The 5,721-nt window shown below is 39.7% G+C and overlaps 1 protein-coding gene across 1 annotated transcript in view; it reads left to right on the top strand.

Annotated features, from left to right (window-relative positions):
• The window catches only part of Pds5b (PDS5 cohesin associated factor B), a 156,415-nt gene that overhangs the window by 15,767 nt on the left and 134,927 nt on the right, over positions 1–5,721 (top strand). The gene's annotated exons all lie outside the window — the stretch shown is intronic.

Here is a 5,721-nt window from a genome sequence, read left to right on the forward strand (position 1 = left end):
TTTTTTTTTTTTTTTTTTTTTTTTTGTGTGTGTGTGTGTGTTTCAATATACATTTTAAAATCAGTGTTGTCAGTTTTTAGAAAAATAAGTCTTTGGGGGCACTGATTATGATTGTGTTGAACAATAGATATGCAACTGCCCCCTAATAACACTGACGGATTTAGTCAGCCTCTTGAGTGGTCCTACTAATCCTTGCCTCCTGATAATTTGCATTCTTTTATAGCCACCTTCTACACAGTACCAGCATTGGTTTGTGTAGCAAGAATATGCTTTTTCTGGTACCAGGTTATGAAAGACATCATGGCTTGTGTATTGGCTATCAGTCGTCATCCCAAAGAAAGCCAGCTGCTACTAATTAGAAATGGTTGGGGTTTCCTTTGCTTGTTTCTTAGCAGGTTTTACTGCTGCCATTTCATAGATTCTTAGAGAAGACAGGAGACTCCTGGGTTAAGAGTCAAAGGATCCTCCAATTTTCCATTGACTAACTTAGACCTAGCTAACTTATTTGGGCTGCATCTTCATGAGTGATTCGAGCCATTGCAGAGCTAACCCTGGGCCTTTGCATATGGTAGGCAAAGTACTCTACCATTGAGCTACAGAGCTACATGCCTTGCCCTTTCCTAGGTTCCTTCCCTCCTGTTCTCCTTTTCTATTTTTTTCCCTTAAGACAACATCTCAGGTGGCATGGATGACCATGAGCTCTAAGTGATCTTCCTACTTCCTCCTGAGTGCTGGGATTACAGTGTTCCCTCCATTGACTTTGTAAGCTCTGCCCTATAATTTTGTAATGGTGCTCTAGAAGGTACCTGCTCACTGTGGGCTCTCACATGTAGCTGGATCACTGCCTGTAAAAGATCCTCATATGATTGCATTCAGCCTTTGTGTAGTTTTAAGTTATTTTATTTTGCTTCACTGTGTTTCTTTGTTGCTTTAAATAGTTATCTTTTAAAGAATTTCAACTCTTGTAGATAATTACAAACTTGTTGTTTCAGGTTTCTTTATCTTGTGTTTGAGTTTTGCCAGCACTTAATTTTTTTTTTTTTTTTAAATACAGCCTACTCTGCAGCCCTAGTTGGCCTGGAACATGCTATGGATAACAGACTGGCCTCTAGCCACCACACCCAAGGAAATACTCTTAAATGCATTTGCAAAATGTACAGTTTAATGATGATCTTTCAGCTTTTAAGTGATTATATAGTTGCTCTTATTTTTCTAATTTGTTTTGTTTGTTTTTCTGGATGTAGAATTGTAACTTGATAGTCTGAAAGGTTATTTTTTTCAGCTTTCCATTCAGTTTTTAACAATTTTTTTTTTTTTTTTTGGTTTTTCGAGACAGGGTTTCTCTGTGGTTTTGGAGCCTGTCCTGGAACTAGCTCTTGTAGACCAGGCTGGTCTCGAACTCACAGAGATCCGCCTGCCTCTGCCTTCCAAGTGCCCGGCAGTTTTTAACAATTTGATATGTATTATTCACTTTGGAGTTTGCTCAATTTAATTTGTAATTGATAGTCTTCAAGTTTGGGACATTGTAACCATTACTTAGAAAATACCTTTTCTAGCCCGGCGGTGGTGGCACATGCCTTTAATCCCAGCACTCGGGAGGCAGAGGCAGGCGGATCTCTGTGAGTTCGAGACCAGCCTGGTCTACAAGAGCTAGTTCCAGGACAGGCTCCAAAACCACAGAGAAGCCCTGTCTCGAAAAACCAAAAAAAAAAAAAAAAAAAAAAAAAGAAAATACCTTTTCTGCCCTATTCACTTTCATTGTTCTTTCCAGGATTCTTGTTACATGCTGCCCTACAGTTTCTTTTAAATGTATAAAATTATTTTTCCCCTCAATTTTTTTAGTTTGATAATTCGTGCTCTTTTATCTTGTAGGTAACTCTTTTTTTGTGTGTGTTATTTCTTGTGTGCTGTTAAAGCCATTTTAAAATAATGTACCCTTTAGTTCTTGTATTTCATTAAAAAATTCTGTCTGTTGAGATACTTCATTGTAACCATACACTGAATATATTTATAATAGCTACTTTAGAACCCTTATTACTTTCCTTACCTAGGTTATCTGAAATAGTCTTTCTCTGTTGGCTGCAGTCTTCTCATTGGATTGCATTTGTTTCTTTTCATATCTAGAAAGTTGTAATTTTAGAGTGTACTTTGGATCATATGTATCTCTAAATTCTCTTTCTCTTCCTGTTTTAAACATTTCTTTCTTTAAATGTCCTACAGGCTTACTACAGTCTAGTCTTTTTTAAATTATTATTTGTTTTTCGGGGCAGGGCTTCTCTGTATAACAGTCCTGGCTGTCCTGGAACTCACTTGCTAGACCAGGCTGGCCTCGAACTCACTGAGATCCACTTGCCTCTGCCTCCCAAGTGCTGGGATTAAAAGTGTGTGCCACCACTGCCTGGCCCATTTATTTATTTTTAATTATGTGTGTGAGTGTGCATGATCATGTGGCTAACTTCAGAGGTTAAAAGAGAGCATCAGCTCCCCTAGAACTGGAGTGATTGTGAGCCATCTGAGGTAGTGCTGGGAACCAAACTTGAGTCCTCTGCAGGAGCAGTGCATGATCTTAATCTCTGAGGCATCTCACATTCCTCTCTGTCTTCTTCTTCTGAATATAGTTATGACTGCACTTAGTGGCTTCCTGATTGGCTTCACTTTATAGAAGTGTGTAGGAAGCCCGGCCATCCTCCCAGCCTTGCTCGCCCGACTGAGCTCATGTCTTCTACAGCGGACCTGAACTAGTGCTTTTTTGAGCTTTAGTTGCTTTCTTTTGGACTCCCTGAGATCCCAGAATGTATGAAGTTCAAAGGTCCGTGAAGATTTTTAATTTAATGCTGCCTGTCTAGCTCTGACCATTTTGAATTTTACCTTGTAATTTGCTACATTGTAGTTGTGATTCTAGAACAAGGCAGATTTTTTACTTGAATCTCAACTGTCCTACACTGCTGCAAACTCTGGGAATAACTTGTGGGAAAAGCTGTACACAGTTGAATTGCCCTGTGTTTCTTTTCTTTCAATGCTCAAACCTCTTCTGTTTTCTTCTGCCTTCAAATTTTCCTTAAAAATATTTTTTTTAAAAAGATTTATTTATTTATTGTGTATACAACATTCTGCCTCCATGTATGCCCACACACCAGAAGAGGGCACCAGACCTCATTACAGATGGTTGTGAACCACCATGTGGTTACTGGGAATTGAACTCACGACCTCTGGAAGAGCAGCTAGTGCTTTTAACCACTGAAAATTATTTTTTTTCCTAAATAAAATTCCTAAAAAAATATTTTTTTTTTTTTTTACAATTGAGAGGGAAAGGCTAATTTGATGAATTGAATGGTAAAAGGGTCAGCTGGAACTCACTCTGTAGACCGTGGTGGCCTCAAACTCACAGAAATCAAACTTGCCTCCGCCTCCCAAGTGCTGGAATTAAAGGTGTGCACCACCTCACCCGGACTGACCACAACAACTCTTAGAAAGGAAAACATTTAATGGGGTTGTTTACAGTTTCAGAGATTTAGCCCATTATCATCGCCATGGTGGAACATACCAGCATGCAGGCAGACATGGTGCTGGAGCTGAGAGTACTACGTCTTGATCTGCAGGCGACAAGAAGCCAACTGAGTATAACACTGAGTGAAGCTTGAGCAAATAAGATCTTAACCCCACCTCCACAGTGACACACTTCCTCCAACAAGGCCACCCTACTCCAACAAAGATACCTCCTAATAGTGCCACTCCCTTTGAGCTTATGGGGGCCAATTACATTCAAACTATCATATTTATTTGCTTGTGTGTGCACTAGCACACATGCTGTATGTATGTAGGGGTCAGAGGACAACTTGTAAGAGTTTTTTTTTCCTTCCACCGAGTGAGTTCTGGGGGATTTATTAAGCCAAGTATTCAAGACCTAATAACCATCCCAGGATTTCTGCACACCCATATTAAAATACAGTGCCACAAATCAACACAGGTCAGCCAATGGTATAGTTATAACCATATTCCAAGAAGATAGATGGAGTGTGTGTGTGTGTGTGTGTGTGTGTGTGTGTGTGCGTGCGCGTGTGTGTGCGTGCATGTGTGTGTATGTATGCCTCATCTGCTGGGTTATCTCATTGGTGAAGAAGGTACATTTAAAACTGGAACTTGTTCTTCTAAGAAATAAATACCTTTGAACCATGAGTGTTGGTTTGTTTTAAACTCAAATATTCAGATAGTTTTGCTGAGAAAAGGAAGTATGGTTTTCTGTTTAGTTAGGTTATAAGTGAGCTTGACGAGTAGCAGTTGGAAATAGGGTAGTCTGACTCACAGCTGTATTCTTTTCTCTATCAATTTGAGTTTGATCAGAGGAGGAAATTGTTGTGATTACGTGGGGGATTTATTTATCTTTATTAGATGTAAGAATTAATTCTCTGCTCATTCTACTTGTGCTTGAAGTGTGTAGGAATGGCATTTTGGAAAGGAATGTAGACATGAAGCTGGGGAGAGCTAACTGGAGCCTGCAAGGTGGACTTGGAAGTCATGGAAATGGGTTAAGCCATTAGCCCAAACCTGTAACTTTGAGATTTGAAATGATGTGGGCAACCCATATTAGGCAGAACACACTTTACTTTGAAGGTGGGCACAGACTTCTCAGTGAGGGAACCAAGAGATCTGACAGGAAGTGGGCCCAGTTACTATCCCCAACCTGTTGAAGGTGAGGCAGGCAAGCCAGAGACTTAGTTGGTGACAGTTTCTGACCTTTTTTGTTATCTCCTGAATAGAAGCATGGCTACTTCTTCCCTTTCTGTCTCAGGAATTTCTTTGAGGCCATTCTTAACTCATAGCCATGCAGAGAAAAGAATTTGAGGAAATATTGTAATGAGGAGCGGTGGTGGGCTGTGTCCCGGCTGCCCTGCTAGCTTGTACCCAAAATAACCACACGGAAATTGTATCCATTGAAACACTGCCTGGCCCATTAGCTCTTTCCTCTTACTGGCTAACTCTCACATCTTGATTAACCCATTTCTATTAATGTGTATTGCCACTTGACTGTGACTTACTGGCATGAGTCTTGGGCAGGAGAAGCATGGTGTCTGCCACACTTCCCTTCTTCCCAGCATTCTGTTCTGTCTACTCCACCTACCTAAGGGCTGCCCTATCAAAAGGCCAAGGCAGCTTCTTTATTCAACCAATGAAATCAATACAAATACAGAAGGACCTCCTACACAAAAATGTAGTTACAATCTAAAGACATTGATATTGTCTTTCATACTCTGTCCTTTTTAATCACACTTTTGCTATATATTATACAAATGTTTGTTCAGATAGCACATAAACTTAAAAGGATACTGTAGTTTTCTCCATCTTTGAAATAGTTTCTCTTTACATAAGTCACGATGAATACTCCTTGTTTCGGAACTTAAATATTGTACCATGAAGTTAGCTGTTTGTGGGTGGATATAAGAAAGGGAGATAAAACTGTAATTTGGATTATATATATATATATACACACACACACACACACACTTTTGTATTAAAATAAAACAGAAATACTCAGTTATTTCTGCAGCTAGTTATGTGGTTAGAGTCATCTATAATTACCTTCTTCCACAATCATTCCATAATCTCTGTCTTTGGCAGGCATGTCAGCTGTTTGTCCTTCCTTCCTTCCTTCCTTCCTTCCTTCCTTCCTTCCTTCCTTCCTTCCTTCCTTCCTTCCTTCCTTCCTTCCTTCCTTCCTTCCTT

This window comes from Microtus ochrogaster, unplaced genomic scaffold (genome assembly GCF_000317375.1).
Source record: "Microtus ochrogaster isolate Prairie Vole_2 unplaced genomic scaffold, MicOch1.0 UNK102, whole genome shotgun sequence".
NCBI lineage: Eukaryota > Metazoa > Chordata > Mammalia > Rodentia > Cricetidae > Microtus > Microtus ochrogaster.